We start from the raw sequence: 26,999 nt of genomic DNA, 5'->3' as shown, positions 1-26,999 counted from the left end.
ATTTATGAAAACTTGATGTAGCTATGACACTTATTGTCAGAATTTTGCTGGCGCAATAAAAATGTCTGGGAAATTTTATTTGACCTATGTCACTATAGAGAAGACATTTTTGGTACACATATGACATTTTTGTAAATTATGAGCAATAACAGCACATTTTTAACATTCATACAATTGGCAACATTAACAAATCCATCAATTTGGCAACCAACAGTTTTAGAAATGCGTTATTAGCAACAATATTAACAATACCAAGAAACACTTGTAAATTGCTCCAAAATGCATATAGGATCAGGATTACTTCTGCTGGTGGGGTGGGGTTATTGCCCCAATACTGGTATAACTGAATACAATTTCTGTTCTGAAACTTTTGCTGTTTAATAACCTTAAATTTGCAGTGGTGTGGAGATAACAAATGACACAATTGGATTGACCTGCCTTCTGTTGGGTGTAGCAAATTTGTCATTGTGTAACATTCATTTAAAATTTTGGACCTACTTTCATTAACCAAGTGGTCCCCAACCAGTTGCTTGTGAGTAACATTGCTCTACAACCCCTTGGATGTTGCTTCCATTGGCCTCAAAGCAGGTGCTTATTTTTGAATTCTTGCCTTAAAAGCAAGGTTTAGTTGCATAAAAACCATGTCAACTGCCAAACAGAACCTCCCGTAGGCTGCAGTACACATTTTGCAAGCATTTGTTGCTGTCCAACATTATTTTACACTTGAATGTTGCTCACAAGTAAAAAAGGTTGGGGACCCCTGCACTAACCTGTAAATCTACTTGGAGTGCCATCCAAATCTCCTTTTTTGTACTGCTGCGTTCATCAGAAACTGCAGTGTTTTTTACTTGCAAACCGAAATACATGACTGAATGAAATTTTCTAAATAGAAAGATATCTACCAATTCTCAAATATTAATTGTTTTACAATAGAACAGTATTTCTAAACACCCTGACATGTTTTTCAGAGAACATGTGGCTTATAAAAGGTATTACACTATGTATCTGGTTTCATGCAGTATGGCACAGTAGTGTTTAAGGGAAATGGGAACAACAGAGGTTTATACCACTGCTGTAGAGCTGCACTGAAAATTAGGGGGCCAGACACAGCATGATTTTGTCAAATAAAATCTCTCACAAGTAGAATTATTAAACACAAAGCATTAGTCAACAAGCCAAGATCCAAAGAGGATTGTAATCTGCAGTGATGTGAAAACCCCCATAGATGCTGTTGAGTGGATTGAAGTATAAAACTGTAAAAAGAAACTGTAATAAACACAAAAAGGGATTTATAAAGGTTGCTTTAAAGTGAAAAAGATATGTGATATGTATGCAAATTGTATGGTTCATACCAAATACCCTAGTCCACTGGTTATGATTTTGTAAGCGTTTGGCGATTATTAGTAGTGACTACTAGCAGCTGCCTATAAACAGGTTTCATAGTTTTCTTTACAGCAAGTACATTATGTCTCCTTAGGATACAATAGAACTATTTTGTAGTCATCTACAGGCTAGGAACTCTGTAAAAGGCTTGTGTCTCATTTCCAAGGTCTATTAACCATCTTGAATTGAAAGATGGCTGCACTCAGATTCAATGTGCAGCATGCAGCAATGCTTCTTGATTATATTGTAGTTCAGGCTGGCAGGAATAATACAGTTTGAACATATAGTGCACATTGTGTTTCTGTGTAGCAACTACCATAAGCCTTATGAGCCATTTATTTTAGAGTTATCTATAGACTACTCTGTAACACTCTCTTAAAAAACTGGAAAGGCTGATGAATTGGGCTCAGCTAAAGCTGCAGATACAATTATACTTCCTATATAGTTCTTGTTATAAAGTGCTATGTTATTTAACTGATGAAAGTTTATAATCGAACCTCCTTTTTATGAAAAGGCTTGCTCCTGATTTAAGCCCCCATTACCTGGTCACCTGCAGTAACAAGTCTGTCACCACCCACTGTCAGTAATTTTCATCTAAAACCTTACATCTCACTGGTTTATTCAAATGCATAGAATCATCATCACTCAAAGTCCTCTATCTGAAGCAGTGGAGCAAAAGGACAGGGCAGGCATGGTCAAAATGTGTTCAGATCTCTTTGGATCCAGTTGTCCTCTCTGCATTGCCTTTAGATGGCTGAAACTGGCATGTATCTTTGTGCATGTAAATTTGAGCTCAGCAGTAACTTTAGTCCCCTTTAAATACCTTTCCCTTAACTCACTTTGTAAGAGCACTTGATGAAGGGGCTTGTCCCCAAAACATTTGCTACTGAGATCTCACTATAATAATAAAATAAAAATAATCAAATATTTGTTGCAGAATCACTTGCGTGGAGTGTGCCTTTGTTATATGTGAGTTGGCTCATTTTGCAGCTGAGCAGGCATTGTGCACCTCCAAATCACTTTTTGGATACTTTTTAATGAGAAAGGAAAAAAAGACATTTGATTACAAAATTGTCATTTTAACTCCAATGCATTGTTTCCACAATTCACATTTTCCAAGACTTTGGTCCAAGGTAGCTTTAATTCCAGGGATCCGAGCATGTGCACTCTACTCATCCAAGTATAGATATGTAAAAAATCCAGTGAATTTGTTTGGGTCTGAGTACCTTTTATAAACAGTGTCACTTGCCATCCTAAATGGGGCTTCAAGTGTTTGTGCTGCCTTTAAAGGAGACCTAGACCCTAAAAATGAATAGGGTAAAAAATGCCATATTTTATATACTGCACTTATTGCACCAGCCTAAAGTTTCAGCTTGTCAATAGCAGCAATGATCCAGGACTTCAAACTTGTCACAGGGGGTCACCAACTTGGAAAGTGTCTGTGATACTCACATGCTTAGTGGACTCTGAGCAGCTGTTGAAAAGCTAAGCTTAGGGGTCGTCACTAATTATCAAGCAGAAAACTAATTTGGCCTGTAAAATAAGCTGATGTTACAGGACTGATTATTAAATGCTTATGCTAGTTGCACTGGTTTCTGTGCTGCCATGTAGTAATTATCTGTATTAATTACTAATCAGCCTTATAGTGTGAGGGTCCCTAAATTCAGTAAGTGACAGCAGCACAGAGCATGTGCAGTGAAACAGCAGAAAAGGAGATGTTAAGTAGAGAGTTCAATATGAGTAAATAGTAGAATTGTCCTATTTAGCCAGCCCGCTTTTATGTACAACAAAAAAAGCTTTTTTTTTTTTTAAAGCATTGGTTGTTTTCATGCACCTCGGACAGGGCAAGTTCAGTTTTCATTTCACAGATTTTTCATGTAGCACATATGTTCAGTAGCTGATCCAGACAACATGGACGTTTTGTTTTATCACTAAGCCGGGTCAAACATAGGGGCTAAATGTTTGGTAGTTACACTGAACCAGGAAGCCAATCCCCATACACCTTGCATTCCATCTGCTGATCATTATCTGACTGTTGATTGCTGGTTGCTAAGCGATGCAGGATTGTGGCGCCTTTTGCTATCAAGCTCAATCTTTTTGTCTTAGCTTCACAACATTTCATTATAGTTTGTCATCATTTAAATGTAACCATTCCATAAAATGCCGGACCCTATTATACTCTGTAGAAGTGAAGTGTGGACGGTGTGCATGCACATTTTGTGCAAGTCAGTGATTAGGACATTCTGTACTCTGCATCCTCCTTTATCAATACATTCTGCTATTGTTCATTTAGTGCAGTGATTAGGCAATTCTTCAATGTTTACTGAAAAATTGCTGTTATGCACACCGATATATACTCTTTATCAATGTTAATATCACAGGTAAATATCACAAGACATTTTTTCAGAGCATAATAACTCAAGCCTTGTTTTGGAAATGTACTGTATTTAAATACATGCTTAACCTTAAAGGAACCCATTTTCCTAATCACTGCAGTTTGATATTATGATTATGACAGTATGATTATTGTGTATGTCTCATGATCATGAACTGGACTCTATTAAAATGTTTGCATTTTAGAAATAATTACCAGTAAACCCCCGATTCTCTAAAGAATCGTTAATGAAAGAATGGTAACAACAGTGAGGTAGCAAAATGCGATGGGTGCTGATTCACTCGGCATCCCCAGGCAGCAACTGGCGACGCTAATTTGTGGGGATGTAGAGTGAATCTGTGCCTATTGCTTGTTATTACCTATCTGCTATTAGAATTCTTAAATTTTGAGTTTATTGGTAGTAAAGTGTTACTGAAAAATTTCTTTATAAACAACATTTTTTGTGAAAATGTTCTCCTGTCCTTGAATGAGTTCTCCCTGGTGAGCTGTACTTAAAATCTTGACTTTAACATCAGATGAATGCTGCACTCTTGAAAATGCAACATAAAGTTGACCATGACCAAACACAGGCTCAGATAGGTAAATGCCGACTTTATCCAATGTTTGTCCTTGTGATTTGTTGATTGTCATGGCAAATGCAGCCTTAATGGGGAATTGTCGTCGTTTAAGTTTAAAAGGTAATTCCTGGTCAGAACTGGTAAGGTCAATTCTGGGAATCAAAACAGTATCACCGCTATGGGATCCTGTAAGCACTTCTGCCTTGATAACATTTTGTCTCATGCTCTTCACAACCAACCGTGTACCGTTACATAAACCTTGCTTAGTGTTAGGGTAGGGGCACACGGCGCGATTTCGCCGCGATTCTGCGCTGGGCGAGTTGTCGCTGCGTTTTTTAAGCCGAAATAGCTTTGCTAACTTTGGCGCTGGCGTCAATGCAAATCGCGGCGAAATCGCTGCGCTAATTCACACGCGGCGATTCTTTTTCTACTGTCGCCCGGAAACGCTCAGCGAGGCAACTTCGGACGACAATAGAAAACGAATCGCCGCGTGTGAATTAGCGCAGCGATTTTGCCGCGATTTGCATTGACGCCAGCGCCAAAGTTAGCAAAGCTATTTCGGCTTAAAAAACGCAGCGACAACTCGCTTAGCGCAGAATCGCGGCGAAATCGCGCCGTGTGCCCCTACCCTTAAGGTTTCTTAACAGCATGACTATTGTTCCTACTTTGAGTATAAGATTGTGTTGTGGTAATCCAGCATTGTTGATAGTGTTTAAATATTCTAATGGGAAGTTAAGTTTCTCACTTTCGTCTTCAGAATCAATACAGTCAGTACTCAGAAAGACACAGCTTTGTCCAGGAAGTAATGCAATCACTTGGTTGTTTATCATGTCAACATCAATATTTTTTGGAGATAATATAGCCCGTTTTGCTAAAAATGGCCACCCACGCAGGTACGCAACCGGTTCCCCTCCTAGAGTGACGCTAGCGCCGCCATTAGACAAACTTGCAAAGGAGTAGCAAGATGGCCGACGCTTATACAGACTTTAGTGGGCGGATGACAAACTCGCAGAGGAGTAGCAAGATGGCCGACGCTTATACAGACTTTAGTGGGCGGATTTGGCAGTGGGCGGATGACAAAGTCGCAGAGGAGTAGCAAGATGGCCGACGCTTATACAGACTTTCGTGCAGGTACGCAACCGGTTCCCCTCCTAGAGTGACGCTAGCGCCGCCATTAGACAAACTTGCAAAGGAGTAGCAAGATGGCCGATGCTTATACAGACTTTAGTGGGCGGATGACAAACTCGCAGAGGAGTAGCAAGATGGCCGACGCTTATACAGACTTTAGTGGGCGGATTTGGCAGTGGGCGGATGACAAAGTCGCAGAGGAGTAGCAAGATGGCCGACGCTTATACAGACTTTCGTGCAGGTACGCAACCGGTTCCCCTAGTGTGACGGTGAGCGCATCTGCCTCCCTAGATCCTAACCTTCCAGCGGTCGCCGCCTGAGTGAGCAGGAAAGAAGAGGCGGCGGGAGGCAGAAGGAGACGGTGAGCGCATCTGCCTCCCTAGATCCTAACCTTCCAGCGCATCTGCCTCCCCGATCCTAACCTGTTCTGATCCTAACCTTCCAGCACATCTGCTAATCGAAGGCCGCATCTATGTCTTTCGGCTGAAGTTGCGCGCGCATCTCATAGATCCTAACCGAAGTTGCGTGCGCATCTGCCTCCCCTCCACTCGGGACATAGATAGGCCTTCGGTTAGTATATAGGATAAGTGGGTTATACCGGGTGTGCCCTGATGTTATAGGGGAAGAATTTTTAAGAGAGTCATACAAACACCATATTCACTGCAGGCAGGAAGCTTACCCCTTTTGAGGTGGTCACAACAAAAGGTCTAAGTTCCCCACCTGCAGTGAATATAGTGTTCAGCATCAGACTGGGGGCCCAGGGCCCATCTGGCCTGCTGCCTCAGGGGCTCCTACACCACCCCCAGCTGCAAAGCACCCTCTGCACCCCCCCAGCCGCAAACCTCCTCCGGCCACCCCTTCCAAGACGCAATCTTCCATTGGCCCCGCTGTGCTTACCTATTCTTTACTGCAGAGAACAGGCCAGGGAGAGAGGTCCGGGCAGAGATGGCTGGGTCACAGGTGGGTGGGCACATAAGAGCTGAGGCCCAGCAGGTTTTTTTCCTGGGCCCAGTCCGTCCCTGATGGTGTTTGTGCGACTCTCTTAAAAATCCTACTTATATTGTGCTGACGAGTGCCGACCATCTAGGGAGATCTGCACCAACAGTGCAGGAAAGTCATAGGAAAGGTGAGGTAAATCTGCAGTAAATCTGCATACTGGACCAAATCTGCATAGGGGACCTAAACTCAAATAGATTGAGTTGTTGGTGTAAATTTAATTGGTGTAAACTTCTCTGAGCACTGAGTTTTACATTCATCTTCTTTTTATAAACACTTTCTGAATTATTAGCCGTTATAGACAGTTTTATACAGTGAAACAGCCAGACTATTTGGGAACATACTAAAAGTTGCAAATTAAAAAAAAAAAAAAGCTAAAAAATGAAGCACAACAATTTGCCTTTCACAATACAATTATTTATTATAGTGCATACAGTATATAATGCTTTAAATTCTTATGTTAAAGGAAAACTATACCCCCAAAATGAACACTTAAGCAACAGATAGTTCATATCATATTAAATGGCATAGAAAAGAATCTTACCAAACTGGAATATATATTTAAGTAAATATTGCCCTTTTACATCTCTTGCCTTGAGCCACCATTTCGTGATGTCTCTGTGCTGTCTCAGAGATCACCTGACCAGAAATACTTCAACTCTAACTGTAACAGGAAGAAGTGTGGAAGCAAAAGACTCAACTCTGTCTGTTAATTGGCTCATGTGACCTAACATATATAGTTTGTTGGTATGTTTGTGAGTACAGTGAATCCTACGATCTCAGGGGGCGGCCCTTATTTTTTAAAATGGCAATTTTCTATTTCTGATTACCCAATGGCACATACTACTAGAAAAGTATATTATTATGAAAATGGTTTATTTACATGAAGCAGGATTTTACATATGAGCTGTTTTATGCAATATCTTTTTATAGAGACCTACATTGTTTGGGGGGTATAGTTTTCCTTTAAAATAACAGTAAGATCAGTAAGAATGTTTATTAGATTCACTGAGCACTGATGGAAACTGCAAAATGAACAACCTTTGTTTCTTTGATAGAAGGTAAGGGTAAGGGTTTGCAAAACATATTAGAGATGTACAAAGGAAAAATTATTCACATGATACATATTTTTCTGTTAATTACTTTTATTACATTCTAACATATGTCTTTGAGCCTTTCTGCAGAAGATTCCTGCATAAGGAGATGTTGGTTCTGCAGCCAACATAATGATGAACAACAATAAATAATATATGTAATTTATAAGGCTATTAGAAGTCACAAAGGACTTCTGTGACCATATAAAAGCACATGTCTGAAGGCTGAGTGCTTTTATGAAGGTTTCAGAATTTCAAGGTGACTTGTCTTTGCCTTTTAAATACTGTATAAATAGAGTATATACTTTCTTATCTTCAAGTGTTAATTTATGAGAAAATATTCATTTGCAAAAGCACAGCATTTTAAATCAGATACGACTACCTAATGTGTTAAAAACATTTTTCCTGTGCCTATGTCCATATTGACAGGGCTGGCAGTGTGATTGCCCATAGGCCCTATCCCACTTGCCTTTCCAACAGCAGCAGACTGCAGCCCCACTGAGGATGCCATTGTTTGTGCCCAGGGCAGAGCACTTTCTATTACATGGTGTGCATGGGAACTCATTATGTTGGCAGCTTCACTCATTGTCCACTCAACAGTCCATGTGTAAGGCTTTCCACCCAGTCTGTTTAGCAGGAGGAGGATGAGTATTGCTTGATTTCAGGCAAAATGCAGTTTCCTTGTGCTATGGGGGTACAGTACTAGCTGTATTTGTAGCAGTTGTGACAGACACTACTCTGGGTTATGGCCATGTTTTCAGACGTACTCTTACAGCATAGTAATGCTGTTGCTCTTACTTGAAGTTTTATAAGATCAGAGTGGACCATATATAAAATAAGTATAGGAGAATGTCTGAGATTGCTGTAAGAGGTAAACACACACCTACATGCATATTCTACATGAAGCTGTAATGATTTGCATAAAATAGGGATTGGTTTATGTTATGAAAAGGAATAAGCTTATGTGGAGCAGCATGTGCTTTTAATAATCAACTTATTTTATAGCCATAACAAAGGCTATGCAAGTAAATGAAATGAAAACTAGGGGCTATTGCCAATGGTGTGGCTAATCTGAAGCAGGCTGAATAGGTTCAAGTAAGTGAAAAATAGACGGAAAACCCCTCTTTCCAAATGTTGTTGCAAAGAAAATACACGTGTGCTTCTTACATGGCTCTGTTTGGGAATCAAACATTTAAATAGCAAGAACCTGAGGCTAGGAAGTGAAAAAAAAAGATTTTCTCTTTTTAGAATTCTTACAGGGCCTTGCTATATATTAGTATTTAATATATGAAAACTGTATGTGTGTGTATGTAAAATGGCTTCTTTTCGATTCCGCTAAAAATGACCACTGCATTTGCTTTCCTCTGATCTCTTATCAGTTCAGGTATGGGATCCATTATCCGAATTACAGAAAGGCAGTCTTCCATAGACTCCATTTTATCCAAAAAAATCCAGATTTTTAAAAATGATTTCCTTTTTTTCTTTAATAATAAAACAGTACCTTGTACTTGATCCAAACTAAGATATAATTAATCTTTATTGGAAGCAGAACTAGCCCATTGGGCTTATTTCATGTTTATATGATTTTCTAGTAGACTTAAGACATGAAGATCCAAATAACAGAAAGATCCATTATCCAGAAAGCCCCAGGTCCCAAGCATTCTGCATAACAGGTCCCATACCTGTACAGGGTTGGAGTTTTTATGTTTTTTTTTATTGAAAACTTTACAACAAAAAATGAACATTATTTACAGTAACATTACAATAGCACTGTATTACACTCATACAGAACCAAAATCCCCAACAACAAACAAAATAAGGGTGGCAAATGTGTTCTCTGGAATCATGGTACAGAAGTAGGATGCAGGCAAGGGCCCTAAGGGATGTTAACCAAACAGCCTTCAGCCTCCAGCTATTAGTAGGAGGTACAGTTATTTTATTCTCCTTCACATTTTAATGCTGATAATTGTGTACCTGCTCTAATAATTACAAAAGACTAGCCAAATTGGGGATGTTCACGCTGGAGAAGAGGCGCTTAAGGGGTGATATGATAACTATGTATAAATATATAAGGGGATCATATACAGTAACGTAACTAGAGGGGGGTGGTGCGGGACTTGCAGCTGCCCCCCCCGCCCACCTCCCTCCCTTTCTGGCCACATTCAGTGGTGCGAGCTGTCGGGGGGCCCTGAGGGGGAGCAGGCCCTGGCCCAATCGCACCCCATGCTCCTCCGGTAGTTCTGCCACTAATCATATAATCTCTCTAATGTTTTATTTACCAGTAGGTCTTTCCAGCTGCCGCAAGGTCACCCATTCCGATTAGAAGAAAAGAGGTTCCGTCTAAATGTTCGGAAGGGTTTTTTTCCAGTGAGAACTGTGAAGATGTGGAATTCTGTCCCTGAATCAGTTGTACAGGCTGATACATTAGATAGCTTTAAGAAGGGGTTGGATGGCTTTGTAGCAAGGGAGGGAATACAGAGTTATGGAAGATAGCTCATAGTACAAGTTGACCCAGGGACTGGTTTGGAGTCAGGAAGGAATTTTTTCACCATTGAGGCAAATTAGAGAGGCTTCAAATGGGTTTTTTGCCTTCCGCTGGATCAACTAGCAGTTAGGCAGGTTAAAATACAGTTAAAAGGTTGAATTTGACTGACGTGTGTCTTTTTTTCAACCTAACTTACTATGTAGACTATTTGGCTACCTTCTTTTTAAACACTCTTGAGCTTGCTTCCATTCCACAACACTGACATCCTCTTCTGGGAATATGTAGAATCTTACTGGCAATAGAGAGCAGCTATGTATTGGTGAGCAAAGTGGGGGCTTTTAGCACATCAATATGTACCAGTTTCTGCAAGGTGCTTCTCATCTGTACTTTATGCACTGTATAATCTTATGAATAGTTTTTTATTTAGCAGTGGATCCTTGTGCTGCCCATTGCTAAGCAATGTGTATTTGCTCCCGGTAGCAGCAATCCCGCATTTAGGTGGGCAGGATGTGTGAATGCAGCCGGCAGATGAATTCACCCACGGTATGAATTCCCAGTCTGCTCTAATTGCTGTAGGCAACAACTGACAAGGCTGAGCGCTTATTGCTTTCTTATTACTGGTGATGACGGGGCCTAAGGATTTTTGGCATCATATATCCTTTAAGGCTGTCCCTGCATGAGTGGATACAGTCAGTGCTCAAGGGTCCTTGTTGGTACGGCGATGAAATCTATATGGGTTTGAGTCCTTGACCTGAACCTGTAATTACCTGGATGGCATAAAGGGAGCTTGTGTTTTTACAGATTGTGCTGGCTTTCAGGCCTGAGGAGTATGGGACCATTTGTTAAGGAAGTACATTGCTTTTTTTTATATTCCACATATCAGTCAACAGTTAAACAATATACACACCAGGATGTACCTTTGGGACCATATTTCTCTAAAGTACTGGGTCCTGTGAGATAGACTTGTTAGAATTGCTTAGAACGTTTATTCCATTTTGAGATACTTTTTTGCCTGCAGTGCATCAGTCGCTGGTTCCATTTTTTGGTTTGTGATTATGTACAACTTGTAAAACCAGCACACAGCACTCTAGTGTTAGAACAAAGATTCCCATGAGTAGGGACTGCCACTAGAAGTTACCTTGTTATTAGGAAAGAACTATGTGCTTATAAGCCAAATAAATTGTTTTTTATGGCATAAAAATTAAAATGTAGCTAGAAACTGTCAACACATTCAATAATTTAGACAAGGGTCAGTAGTTCTAAGCAAAATAACATCCAGTAAAGCATGCATAAAGTTAGAAGAGGTTTCCGAATGTAAGAACTTCAACCTGTAGCTCTCCAGCTGCTGGTGTTCAATAACTTGTAGCATTCATGACTTGATAACCAACTGGTTCAACGGAGAATAACAAGGTGACTTTCTCCAAGTGACTGCCAGCAGAAAGAAGTTCAAATATAGCCTTTAGAATCTGTGGGACCAAGTAACAAGTAATCTGAGATATTGTGCACATATGTGTCTTGTGCTTTCCGTCAGTGATACCATGGCCTGTTATCACATGACTGCATGCCTTTTTGTAAACCCCTCACTGTAAGCACTGTAAGTCTGCCCGCAGCAACCCCTTCTTAGAGCTCAAAACTATTGTTATAATGTGTCTCATTGAGCATGCAACAGCTAATGCTGTCATACTTGTCAATAACTTTTAGCAAAAATTAAACTTGCAGAATTTATTCATTTCCCCAACACATATACTTTTTAATTACAAGATTATAATTCTTGATGTAAACCCTGTTAAAAGGCTGGTTCATATATAAATTAAAGGGATTGTCATAATTTTTTTGGTGTAGTTTTTATTCCTAAATTACACTGCAAAATTCACTCTACCATGTAAAATTAATTCCTGACCCAACAAGTATATTTTTTTAGTTGTAATATTGGTGTGTAGGCAGCCATCTTAGGTCATTTTGCTGGGTCATGTGCTTTCAGAAAGAGCCAGTGCTGCACCATGTACCTGCTTTCTGACAGGCTATTGTTTCTCCTACTCAATGTAACTGAATGGGGTTGCAGTGGAACCTGGATTTTACTATTGAGTGCTGTTCTTATATGTAAGACAGCAATAGATAGACTGGAGCCATAACCACGGGATGTTAGAATAAAAAAATGTCTTTATTTCCAAGCATCTTTAAAAACACAGACAGGCATTCTCCTGAGACTGTTCAACTAAACCATGGCGTGTCTAGTCACCTGACGCGTTTCGTGCCTCTCTTTGGCACTTCATCAGAATAATGTTCTTATATGTACCAGGGAGCTGTGATCGGATTACCTTCCCATTGTTCTGATAATGGACTGCTGTGTGGGGGGGGGGAGGTAGGAGGGTGATATCACTTGCAGTATAGCAGTAAAGAATGACTGAAATTTATCAGAGCATGAGTCACATGACTGGGGGCACCTGGGAAACTGACAGTATGTCTAGCCCCATGTCAAATTTCAAAATGACTTATAAAAAATCAGTTTGCTCTTTTGAAAAACAGATTGCAGTGCAGAAGTCTGCTGGAGCTGCACTATTAACTGATGCATTTTGAAAAAATTACAGTATAACTTTAAAGGAAAACTATACCCCCAAAATGAATACTTAAGCAACAGATAGTTTATATCAAATTGAATGACATATTAAAGAATCTTACCAAACTGGAATATATATTTACATAAATATTGCCCTTTTACATCTCTTGCCTTGAACCACCATTTCGTGACTCTATCTGTGCTGCCTCAGAGATCACCTGACCAGAAATACTACAGCTCTAGCTGTAACAGCAAGAAGTGAGGAAGCAAAAGGCAGAACTCTGTATGTTAATTGGCTCATGTGACCTTACTTGTGGTTTGTATGTGTACACAGTGAATCCTACGAGCTCAGGGGGTGGCCCTTATTTTTTAAAATGGCAATTTTCTATTTATGATTTCCCAATGGCACATACTACTAAAAAAGTATATTATTATGATAATGGTTCATTTACATGAAGCAGGGTTTTACACATGAGCTGTTTTACTCAGTATCTTTTAATAGAGACCTACATTGTTTGGGGGGTATAGTTTTCCTTTAACTTTTCGTATGTTATAGAATTGTCATTTCTAAGCAACTTTGTTCTGTAAAGCTACACATGTATTGTTATTGCTTCTTTATATTACTCATCTTTCTGTTCAATCCCTCTCATATTGATATTCCAGTCTCAAATCAATGCATGGTTGCTAGGGTCATTTGAATCTTAGCAGCTGAATTTGCAAACTGGAGAGCTGCTGAATAAAAAGCTAAATAACTCAAAATCCACAAATAATAAAAAATGAAAATCAGTTGCAAATGGTCTCAGAATATAAGTATCTAGGTAATATTAAAAGTTAATTCAAAGGTGATCAACCACCTTAATAAAGATGATTAACATGGCAGTGCATAACAATATAAAATTTAAGCTCAGCGCCAGGTTTTCATATGGTCTCACTGACATCTAGGGTTTGCACTTTTTCCGGAAAAAAATACCGGCCTTCCCATATATTTAACTTTTTTATCTATTAATAACATTTGGATCAACCATCATTTTTACCGGCCATCTGAGATTAGCAAACTTTAGGGACTAATGTCATTTGCATATAACTTTCATGTTGTTTAATTTAAGCCACTTGGCATGCAATTTAACATTTATGTATGAGTTTCACGTTAATAGTAGGAAATATTCTAAAAGGGTACTCTACATACGTTTCTAAGCATCAAATGCTGTTACTGAACTAAGGGACTGCTAGCATCCCATGCAGGGCACTTAAAGTGCAAAATATTCAGAAAGATGCCGGCTGACTATACCTGTTAGAGACTCCAGTATCAAAGCGGATGAATAAAGAAAATCCCAGGTATTAGAATATATGAAAACACGGTTCTTAGAAAAATGCTACACATTTGTCTATGTAAAAATACAGGGCAAATTCACAGTTGTTTTGTAACTTCCTGGGCAAGAGAAGGGTGATGTCATTAACACATTTCCACCAAGAGCGCCTGAGGCCTGTTAGCCAGTGAAATCTCATAGACTGAATTATTTCCCCCAGTTATTAGCAGATTGTTTGGCCCTGCTCATGCTTTGCCTTTCTGACACAGAGCTGTAAATGGTTGCATATGCCGTAGATTTAAAGACTGTGGAATATTGGATTCCTTGCCCCTCTAATTGATTAGATAAATCATACTAACCAAATCCAGAGCAGGGACTGTTCCCATGTTTGATACATACTTTCTTTTTATTTAAAAATAGCAGCCTGGTTATATGTTAACTGGTATGTTTACAGGGCTCTGTTTAAATGGCGTAAACACATAAGTGATTGGAATACCATTAAAAGTGTCGACATACCATAGAAAAAAAATTAAAACAACTTTAATAAACAACGGAAAATCACCTTTTGTAGTTGTGAATTAGTACTACTATTAAGGTCTGATGTGTTTGTGCGTGTGTGTAAACTCTGAGGGCAGAGACACACGCTGCAATGTCGCCAGGCAACAAATCTCTTCTTCGGGGCGACTAATCTCCCCCCGAACTGCCTTCCCTGCCTTCTTGTCGGCTTGAATGTTAATCGCCAGCGGGGATGGCACTCAGAGAGCTTCATTTTCAGAAGTCGCCCGAAGTTTCCTTGTGAGGCAAAGTTTCCAGAGGTATTTCCCTGTACTCATTTTAATCACACAGGAAAATATTGATAAATATATGATAAAAAAAAATAAGTGAGGGGATCAGAGAGAGTGATAGAAATACAATAGAGAAATAGTGACTGATTATGCTGCAAGAAATATAGAAGGTAGAGGAAGGAAGGAGCAAATAATTGAAGAACACACACAAATCTTTTGAGTCATGTCACTGGCAATTTCGGTGCAATATTATGTTCTTTATAATAAGCTGACTTTAAAAGCACAAAAAAAAGGGACCAAAAATGTAGTCTACTCATATAATGGGAAATTTGGAAATCTGTAGCAGTGACAAATGAACTTGTGCTTAGAAATGCTCAAACATACGTTACTGAACAGAGGTGCACCTGTCACTTCTGTGGGTGCTACTATTACTATGAGATACAGTGATGGATGGAAAGTGATGCTTGACCACAGCTCTATCCACCTGATGGCAGTGGCATTGCCTGGCAGCCCGCTAGGTCCAAGCTAGTTTGCTAACTGGCAGATGCATTCTGATATTTCACTGTCAGGCTTATATTACAGGATTTATGTTGTTGTAATAGAGCTCTTTAATACCTGCCCAAGCTACTTTTTTAGTGGTTTCAATAGAGCTTCCTGCAGGCCGTGTAGGCCCGGACTGACATTCTGTGGGTTCTGGCAAATGCCGGAGGGGCTGTCGCAAATTGCCATAGACAGTCACTATTAAGTGGGCTGGTGGAGGGCTGTTTGGGCCTCTGTGTACTTGAAATGCAAGGGTCTAGTCTAGTTTGAATCCCAGTCCAGGGCTGGGTCCATGATATCGTCAAGTCAGTGTGAAGTAGGGATGCACTAAATCCCGGATTTGGTTTGGGTTTCTAAAATAAGAATGCCTTGCTTGTGACTTGTGATCCCTTGTTCCCTTATAAACAGAGTCATGCAATATTATGGCTCAGCAAAATAATCAGGTGTTTGGTAGAACAACACACCAAGGTGTGTATATTTTTACTTCTGAGTGAATAGAAATGTAATTGCAATTTCCTGTGGCAGTAATAGGGTTAATTACCCGTGATTGCACAATATTTCCTTCATGGTAGCAGATTGTCAAATCAGCAGCTGGAACAAAAGTACAAACTAAATTCTTGCTTCATGTCACACATATAACAGTCGTTTTTCATGCTATTAAGTGCTTTTGAGCACTACCTCGAGAAAGTGTTGATTCTAATTATTCCTGACACTTTGCTCTTGCATCAGCGGAGCTGCACGTAGCGCAAGGCTTTCCCTTGGGTGCAGTGGAACACAATATTTACTCGGCAGAAGATTTAAGAGCTGCTAATCCCTGTGTGGAATGGTATAGATCAATGCGTGTCTATGTTCCACAACATTTTTTTAAAAGCCTATTATTATGGTAATGTTATGGAATCTTGATTATACAGGTATGGGACCTGTTAAACAGAATGCTCGAGATCTGGGGTTTTACGGATAATGGAAATTTCCGTAATTTGGATCTTTATACCTTGTCTACTAGAAAATTATTTCAACCTTAAATAAACCCAATGGGCTGTTTTTGCTTCCACTAAGGATTAATTATATCTTAGTTTGGATCAAGTACAAGGTACTGTTTTATTATTACAAAGAAATTTAAAATTTGGATTAATTGGATAAAACAGAGTCTATGGGATATGGCAATCCCGTAATTCGGAGCTTTCTGAATAACGGGTTTCTGGATTAAGGATCCCATATTTGTATTGCTTGTTCAGTGCAATTTCAGGAAGTATAATAATATTAAAGTGGAGTAAAAATTGCTGCATGTCAAATATCCAGCTGATTTTTCACTGGATAGAGGAGAATAATGCTCTTTAAATGATGTAATTTCACTGAGAATATTTACTGTAAGGGTTAGTTTGCACGAGGGGATTCGGGGAGATCTTGACACGTGGCGCTGCGTTATATATATATATATATATATATATATATATATATATATATATATATATATATTATATATATAAATAAAACAATTTAGGTGAATTTGAAAACGTATTTGTAAATCCCCTTTCTAACCATTTAATTAAATCAGTTCAAAGATATGCTCTACTATAACAGTGCATCCTCCTCTTAAAGGGGTGGTTCACATGTACAGAGTGATATTCTGAGACAATTTGCAACTGGTTTTCATTTAGTTGTGAGTAATTTCGCTTTTTATTCAGCAGTTCTCCAGTTTGCAATTTATATATATATATATATATATATATATATATAAAAATTGTAAAGAGGACCAGCACTCCGTTTTCCAAAAATTCTTTACAATTTTATATACCATTTTGACCAAGCACCCGGAAAAACAACATGTTGTGAATTAGTGCGGGTATCATCTGCATTATATATATATATATATATATATATATATATATATATATATATATATATATATATATATATATAATCTTGATTTATCAGTTCTACTATCATACAGTGTCATATACAGCAAAGACCAAGCCCTAGAAAGCAATTCTGAGTTATGAGAGAAGCCAAGACCACCTCAAATTCACAGAAGCAAATTCCACAGAGAAAGTGTCTGAAGGTCAGCTCACATATATGCATATAAATTCACTACTTTAAGCATTGTTATGACATAGTCTATATATTTGTGCTAGTTTGTATATACTCATATATACATATATATTTCTCTGTTTACAGATGTGCAAACACATTGAGAAAAATGTAACTGACAAAAATATGTCTTAGTACATGGCAAGCTTTTTGACAATAAATTCCCTTAAATCAATCCAAATATAACTTAGAAGCATAGTTTACATTAGAAACTTAGTGTGTCCTATGTTGTTGAATCATAAATTCAGAAGGGGGCAAAAAGATTCAGGTCTAGAGCAGCAGGAAATGGGGGGGATATATATATATATATATATATATATAGATAGATAGATAGGTCAGTGACACCTCCCCCCCTTTTCAAAGCTGGAAAGAGTCATAAGAAGAATGCAAATAATTAACAAATGATAATATATATATATTGAAAAATCTTTAGATAACAATGCTCAGAGCACCATGTGCAATGTAAACATATTACACCCAATAAGTCGGTGTATTTAACTGCTCTTTGCTGTTGCCCTCAATAAAGGTGACAACTTCTATGTTTGTCCTTTGCTATCATATTGTATATATATATATTTTACATTGCTGTATGGTTTATAGTCTCTAGTGCAATAATTTAATTCTAAGTCAAGCTGACAGTTCAGTGGTGCGAAAGACCATTATCTCACCTTTGTGCATTTAAACGACAGTCACTAGCCTTTTCCTGTTTCATAATACATTGGCTGCGTTACAGCTGAGGAACTTTTTAACACCTATTGGACACTCTAAATAACTAGATATGCCATGGTGATGATGGATGTGTTTGAAATATTTATAAAAGTAAAACAAAAATAGCCATCTTTTCTGTGCCACTTGTTTTGAGAATTCTCATCCGAAGGCTAAAAAAAACACGCAACATTGCACTTTGTTAAACACATTTTACGGTGTTTTTTTTTTTCTTCTCTCCCCTTTTTTCTATATGTTGCTTGCAAATTCTCATAGATTTTAAAATATGAACTATATTGAAGGAGTGTGCTGTTCTATACTACTGGCTTGAGTGCAGTGGTGCATACAGATTTTCTGCAGGCAATATTCAGTGGGCCGTAGGGCTATGGCACTTTTAAGTGTTTTAACTGCTTTAATGTCTATAACCACCATACAATATCTAACAAGTTATGTTCACCAGGGATGTAACAAAAACCTTTAAAAAGGGCCATGTAAAAAATATACCTAAGACATGGCTGCATGGATTCTAAAGGTAGCATTTTGGAGTACTTAGAGCATTTAGCATTCTGCAACCTAAATATAAAGACCTGATGCCCACCCCCACAAAGCATGGCAAGGGGGAGCAGGACTATTTTGGAGAGCGCTCCTCTCTTTAGACTCTCTGTGGTCAGTGCTGTATAAATAAGAATATCTGTTATACTTCTCTTATAAAATAAGGGACTGGCACAGCTATTTTATGTGCACTATTTAATATAATTACAATTTGTCCCAGAATCTTGTTCTAAAAACAGACCTTTTTTGAATATATAGCACCCTCCAAGTTTTTAAATTCTTCATATGAGTAGTGTCAAAGTAATTTACAGTTACATAGTTCATTTTCGCTTCTTATTTATGTTACCATATGGCCCAAAGAGTACATCTGGGTCTACAGTGCATACCTTTAATTCATTAGTCAGCATTTGGTTTCCATATTTTGCAAAAAGCAGCCCCCCCCTTCTTCCTGGTTGGTATGAAAAGGAGTCTGGATAAAATATTCTCAAACATTTGCAAGCTCCATGATCAAAGAGCTCACCGGGTTCCCGTTTTTAATTTATCTGATCATAATCAAAAATCTCATAAAAAAGGTTTACCTAAGTGTGGAGAAAACAGTTCTTTTTGCCAGGTAATTTTGACAAAATGTTCATTTTTTTTTCTGTGTGTTTATTGCTTTTGTGCCTGCCAGGTTATAGTACACTTAAATCCTGCCCTATTCTAATAATCTTAACACATTGCATAGGCTATGAATAGCACATGAAGCTCTGGAACTTTGATTCTCCTCACGTTCTGTACCAGGGAAATGTGCAAGTTTTATGATGTTATGATTCTACTTAAAGGAAACTTTTAATAAGGGAGCACTCAAACTACAGTTTAATCATCTTTTAAGCAACCCAGAGTCATTATTTTACTTATATGGACAATCTTATTGGTTGATTACATGATTGCATCCAGCACTGTCAGTGTTTGCTTTCTGAACACAATTATTATGTGTTTGATTCCCCATACTGAGATTTTACAACAATTGAGCAGGACAGGAAGGAAACGTGTTTAGTGTTACAGTATTCCCACATGGTTATTATTTTAAAATGCTTTTAATTTTGTCATGTAAAATATTATGTATAAATGAATAAGGCCTGTAGAAGTATGCATGTTATATTATGTTGCCATGATTATTATTATGGGAGTAAAGATTATAATAACTCTTGGTAAATCTGCAAACACATATTGTGGGTGGCTTGTGAACAATATTTAAAATGTAGTTACAGCCAGATGCCAACCTCTTTTATGCATTATTAGTTTGCAGTACAATAAGTCCAGACTGAAAGACAGTAAGGTTCATTTATCACCAGGCTTGGGCCTAGGGTGGTAGGAATATAGGGGATGGCATGCAGCATTAGTGTGTAATTCTTTGGGTGCATTTCTGAGCACTTATTGACATCCTACTGACACCGCCAGATTCAGGGTGACTATAGCTCCAAGGGGCACCAGAGTAAATAGGTGCATTTGATCATAATCTTTTGAAAGAAGTGGAATGAACAAAACGGCTTTAGTGCAACTATGGCGAAGTGCAAGGAGTGTGTTTAGATGCAAGTACCTTTAATGAATACAGGGAGTCCTTGAGTTACATACACCCAACTTACATACAACTCATACTTAGAAGCTATTACAGTAATGTACTGTGGTTTGCTTGGCCTTTATTAGCATTTAGCTTTAATAAACCACCTGCCCTTATCCCCTCTGGCATGTGTTCTCTACTGCAAGGGACAGAAAGGTAAAAATACATATACACAGAAGCGTAAAAATAAATACTATGTTAAGACAAACATCTGTCCTGTAACATTTAATAAGAAAATGTATATGTTTCAACTTACATACAAATTCAACTTAAGAACAAACCTACAAACCCTATCTCGTACGTAACCCGGGGTAACTTCCTGTAGTGTCAATATGTGTCCATTTTTAGCTGAGGCACATTTGTACTTTGGTATGTAAAAGGCCTGATATCTTTAATAGATAAAATATAAATAATAAAATATAAATATCGTTAAATTACTACTTTTTTTTGTTATAAACACTAGGATGTCACTGTTATCGGTGACACAGTTCCTAACTTCTAGATTGCAACTAAAGCCATCTGTTAGTAGATGCTAAATTTGTATCTGTTTGAATGGACCTCAAAGTGTTTGTTGGACAATAATATCACTGATTCAGGACAGAATCTACAAAAGAGCTGCCTATTAACATTCCAGTATTGGAGTCCGGTTTGTACCATGTTCCCAGTGTTCAATTTTCACACAATGATGTGCTGTAAGTCATTCACGATGAAACAGATACAGGTATTCATGTTGTCAGCCTGGAGCCTATATAATGTCTTTAATGTCATGTTGTCAATTAATTCAGCCTAATAATCCTTTTTTGGAGTGTTGAGGATGTCAGTCCCATTTGCAGTTGAGAGGCAGTCCCTTTCATAGGTGCTGTATGGCTGAAAACACAGCCGATGGTGGAAGATGTGCAAAAAAAAAAGCAAAGACGACAAAATGGCCCCAGAGACTTTTTAACAATGTTCTCCACATTTTCCCGCTGCTTGCCAAATGGTCACAGGTGTGTGGTTGCAGCGGGTCATTTCCTGAGCCACATTTGTGCAGATGATTTTCTGTGTCAGAAGATGGTATCGCCTCACCTGGCCTCTCTGTCACAGAGAAATCCTTTGTTTATTCATTTAGGAGGGAGATTAACCCTAATGAATATGGCTTCCTGGAAACAGATACAGGTGACAATAGCAAAAACAGGTCTAAGGAGTAGGGGAGGGGAGTGAAAAATCCAGGGGCACATTCCCTTTTCTTTCTTCACTTTCAAATAATGGCAGCTTTCATTGGCAAACACTCTTAAGTCATAAAAAAAAGTAAAAAAAATGTCAGCCAAACTTTTCCCAATGTAAATAGCACCCTCTTTCTTTGTGTCTACGCAAGAAGTCGTTCTTCTTTCACATAGTTCTCAAAAGCCCTGTGACTTAACCTCATAATCTTTCAAAGTGTGCAGATTGGGAGCACATTCATTACATGCCCCTCAGTACACCTTCAGCTGACTCCTATGTTCTTTCAGCAACAGGCTTCTAAAGAATAAAGGGGACTGTTTTTTTTATTGCCAACAGCCACAGCATCCTTTCTAGTGCTTATTAGGATTATTTTATATAGACCATATAGAGCTGTACAATAGATTGAGATAATGACTAATATTCATACCTAAAATGCAGGGTTTAAAGGACCAGTAACAGCAAAAATTTTCTAAAAAATATTTGTTAGTATGCCAAGAAAAAAAGACGCCAACTTGATGGACTGACGATCGCCTTTTCTGAAGAGGAGTGCAAGCGGAGTTTCGGTTTGGTTATTTCTTAATAAAGACTTTAACGTTTAGTATGTGTTGGTGTCTTTTTATCGTAGCATACTAATGAATTTTTTGCTGTTACTGGTCCTTTAAACAAAAATCCAAGGTAAAATACCTTCTCTGTGAAAAAAACATTTTCTAAAGAAATAAAGTTGAGGCTTGAATCAGCAGAGTTTGCTTTACGTGCGTGTCTTCCCACAATGTTTTAACCTTATCCATGTGAGGCAGAAGGCTGCCATTGCATTTAAACCCAAAAGTACTTGTGCATATGCCCCTTCCTTTAAACGTTCGTCTATTCTTGGTGCAGCAATTGTGTATGCTTTTCGAAATAAGGTACAAGATGTACAAATAAAGTTGCATTGTGGGTAGAAAAAAACATGATGCTTTCTTTCTGCTTTGCACATCACACTTGTTAGTAAATAAGTCCTGTAATTGTTAAACTTTTTTGACTCGTTTTACAATCATTTAAAAAGTTCTGTGGCTCTAATATCTTTATAAATTACAGTAGGGGTGCAAAATCCACTCTATAAACAAACACCTTTGCAAAGGATCTACGCAGATTGACTTATAGATACGTTTCCGTGCACAGGATGATGTCCCTTAATTAGTAGTAAATGATGTGCTTGTATGATTATCTCAGGCACATGTGTTGTTCATTTGCTGCATGAGCATTTTCGCACTCTGAGTGCATTTGTACTACACTGCTTCTACAGATTCCACTGACGCCCCCAGTCCAGCACTTATCTCTGCTTGAGCTGCAGACACAAGATCAGAAGTAGCTCTGGCTCTTTTTGCTACATTTTTTGGAAAGGAACATTTTCTCACATTTTTATGTGAATGTTACGACAGATCCATTATTCCCCCGACACAAATGTGCAGACACAGATGTGAAAATCTCTGCACTTCTCCCCAAACTTTCCACATGCTTATCAGAATAATTTATTCTTTATATTCTCTGGGGACTTTAAAAAAAGAGTTCTTTCACACTACACATTAGAAGGAGCATATAGCTTTTCCCATCCCATCCAGGGATGATCATTGTTTTTCGGTTTTGATTTCTTAGAACAAAATGCTGATTTCTGTTTTTAATGCAAAATATATTTGTATGTCATAACAGTCCCTATTTATAAACCCGCTCTCTGTTCTTTAGCTACAATTCCCAGCAACCTCAGCTGCAACATGCTACTGAGATTACACAGGCTATGACTACACCCAGTCCTTAGTACCAAGGGGGCCTGAGGGATTCAAATATTTAACCATTGACCACTCTGATGGCATCCCGGCGAATCTCGCGCACTGCTGAAGCTGGACAGAAAATCACATACAGATGGGGGTCCCGGCTGCACGTCCCGCACCTGGACCTGCCCCCCGCTAGTTACTGCCTGGAACTCCATCTTTGATGGGTCCACACTGTCACTGGGTCATTGTTACTGACACAACACAGTACCTGTAGTGGTGCCTGCTGAACGAACATATCACTAAATATGCAGATCTTCAGATTTAGGTATTAGAACTTTAATATTACAACTACCCTAAGGCAGCAAATACATCTGCCTCCATATCTCTTCCAATATATGCTCTGATGGTATCTGCCTTGGTTACCAATCTTTGCAAGCTCTAGAGATAAATAAATAAGGTACACAAAGCACTGTGCACATAACAAGTAGGGATGTAGCGAACCGCCGAGTATGTGTTCGCGAATGCCGTTCGCGAACACCGGCAAAAAATGCGAACAGTTCGCGAACGATCGATTCGAACGATCGAAGGATTTTAATCGTTCGATCGAACGATTTTCGTTCGAATCGAACGAAAATCATTCGATTTTAGCGATCGAATGGTCGAATGGTCGAACGATTTTGACGCGAACGCCTATTGGCGAACGTCGCGCGACGTTCGCGAACTTGCGGCGGACGCGAACAGTCGAAGTTCGCGCGAACTAGTTCGCCGGCGAACAGTTCGCTACATCCCTAATAACAAGTGACCTATTCAAGGGAGTGATGTATACAGAAATTAAGTTTTTTTTTGTGGGGAGAAGGGGAGTATTTTATTTTATTTGTTTATAGGTTTATTGCACATTTTTGCCTACATTTTTCTGATGGGTCGTATGAATTAGTGTAAAGGAGCAATATTCACCTTGACTCGGCAGCATGGTTTATGACTCATGGCAGTATTTTATGTCCCTCACTAACCCATGATACGTTTAGATATATTGAAACTGCAGCTCAGTCAGCACCTACACTGGGTCCTCTTAAAAGTCCCATATTTTTGTGCCCTGTCTGGTTTACATTGTGTCATATACTGTACATTATGCAATTGTCAGCAAAAAAAAAAACCTGATTGTATTTTAGATTTAACATTCATATGCCAAACTTCAATTCAAATATTTTGTTATAGCAGACGCAACTGTACCTACTACTACTGGTTAGTTAGCTCCAGCTGCACTATTCTCGTGGTATTGTTTGGTATTTATTACATTACCGCAAATAGGGGCACCAGAATTATGAATGATACTTTAAACAGCTGTAAGTTGTGACTGTAGTTGTTTGCTTTATATTTAGATCATTCTGTCCCTCTTTAAAACAATATTGATATAACCTTTGACAATTCATGCAACGGCCACATTTTTTCCAGGGTGAGAATATTGCTAGCAGAGTACAGTTTTCATTAAAGGAGAAGGAAAGGCTACAATTAAGTAAGCTTTATCAGAAAGGTCTATATAAATACACCTCTGTCAAAAGAAACACTGCATTTCTTTCCTTCTATTGTGTACACATCAGACTTCCTGTTTTCAGCATAAACCTCCAGGGCTAGGGCTTGAGCATGCTCAGTTTGTTCCTCTCCTTCTTCCTCTTCCCCTCCCTACTGTAATCTGATGTAATATGGCAGCTGCTATCCTAAACAAAGAGAGAACTTCTAGAGTTGTTTACTCAGGTATGGTAAAGCATTCTGCAGAATAAATAAAGTGTTATAGCTTGCACTATTGTGCCTAATCTACTGGCAATAAACTGCTTTGGTAGCTTTCCTTCTCCTTTAATTCCGTGTGGTATGTGCCGGGGTTTAAATTTCATTCATTTGTGTTGAGTTGAGTTTTTTTCCTTCATTAATAATTGCACCAAATTCTCTCTCTATAAAGGGGTGGCAGCCTAGAAGAACAAGATTCCTTTTTATGAACATGTCCTCTGTTCTAAACCCACTGGTATTCTATCCTGTTTAATCCTGCAGATTCCCCAAAACACTCATATAAGCCTATGTTATTAACTAATAAAGCCTACTGTGTCGTGGGTAGAAATATATACTTATACTGGTTCTTATTTTGATGGATTTAATGCAACTTTGCAGTTCTGTTTGTTACTGAACCACATATAAGGACTGATGAGGGAAAAACACAGTTTCTAGCATGCAAATGTGCCCACAGTCAGGCAAAAAAACATTCATTAAAGGATTTTGCATCACATGGCATTCCTTGCACTTCTGCATATTTGCACTGGGCGCTCTTGATCTGTCCTGTCCCCTCTTGTGAATTATGCGCAGTGCACCTATTGACGCAGGGGAAGCTCCTAGATCAGCCCCCATGAATCACTACAGTGCATTTTTATGTTGAGAATCGAGCATGCTTTTGATAAAGTAGCAACTCCATTCAATTTGAGTTGAAGTGCAAGTGTAGTTGCATGCATTGTAACACATTGGCTGCAACTACATCAGTTACAATGCCACTATTATTCTGTAGTTATGGGAAAATGCTGATTCATGGACAAATAAAAATGTGCTTGTTTTGGCTTGTAAATGAACCCTATAATTAGCCATTCTATTGCCTTCTATCTGGTTTTATCTGAACTGTGGCTTTTAGGTGTTTTAGAACTAGCATCCACACTGACAGAGTTCTAGCAATGGACATCTTAGATAGGGATTAGTGATGGGTGTATTTGTCGCTTTGCCGAAAAATCCGTGAATTTCCTGTGATATTCGCAAATGGCGAAAAATTCACAAAACGCAATGAAGTCAATGGGCACCAAAATTATTTTGATGCACATAAATTTCAATGCCCGCGACAATTGTTATATGTGTATATATAGTTTGGCCAAATGCATTAAAGTCAATGGGCGTCCGAATAATTTTGACGCGCGACAATGTTTATGCACGCGACTATTTGTGCAGATTTATTCGCCCATCACTAATAGGGATCCATAACTTTTGGATTTGGACAAATACTGAACCAAATCTTCAAAGTCAGGAAAATAAAAAAATGCATTAACTGTGAACAAAAAATTCATATTGTTGACAGAACTTCAAAGTCACTAGATTTAAATTAAGTCAAGGTTGCCCTGGGCAGTCTGGACACTGGGGAAAAAAACCAGATGGGCCCTGCCAACCCAGACCCGATTCCCGCTTGCCCTCCGCAATCGCTCCCTGCTGCCAAATCTCCCCCGATCACGGTGAAAATAAGTAAAAGGTGCACATATGGGGGGGAGAGGGAATGGGCAGGCATTGGGTGAGCAGGCAGGTGGTGGGGGCCTTGCACACCGTAGTCTGACCATGCATTCTGCTGAACACTTAAGACTGACTGAATCAGAATCCTTCAATAAGTGCTGGGTTTCAACCAAATTCAAAACTGAATCCTTCATTCAGTGCATTTCAGGGTGCTGTTAATAACAAAAGTATATTAATTATGGATACATGGCATTCAATAATATGTGGCTTGAGCTGTAGGAACATAGGAACATTTTTGTTTGAATACTAAGCTAAGTAATATTTGAACATGAGCTGGACTAACAACTCAACCATCTCTGAAAAAAAGTTCATAAAAAAGATTCAGACTGATTCAGACAGAATGCAAAATCTTGTGCATCAGTAAAGTCAGTATCATTATGTTGTAATGGTCACTTGTGCATTGTTCTATTATTTCTGTACATTTTGCTATAAATTTGCATCTGTAGAGAAAAGTAGTGGCACCCTCCACTTGGTCCAGACCTCGGGGCAAATTCACTAAAGGGCGAATTTTCGCCTGTGAAGGCTCCGCCACACTTCGCACCACTTCGTCATTCGCAAATTCGCTATTCA

General features: G+C 38.7%; 1 protein-coding gene across 7 annotated transcripts in view; it reads left to right on the top strand.

The window, feature by feature from the left end:
- bcas3.L (breast carcinoma amplified sequence 3 L homeolog) overlaps window positions 1–26,999 on the top strand; it is a 603,015-nt gene that overhangs the window by 283,828 nt on the left and 292,188 nt on the right. The window lies entirely within an intron of this gene.

Source organism: Xenopus laevis, chromosome 2L, assembly GCF_017654675.1.
Source record: "Xenopus laevis strain J_2021 chromosome 2L, Xenopus_laevis_v10.1, whole genome shotgun sequence".
Lineage (NCBI taxonomy): Eukaryota > Metazoa > Chordata > Amphibia > Anura > Pipidae > Xenopus > Xenopus laevis.
Note: the sequence above shows the minus strand (reverse complement) of the source record. Positions and strands in the feature narration are given on the sequence as shown.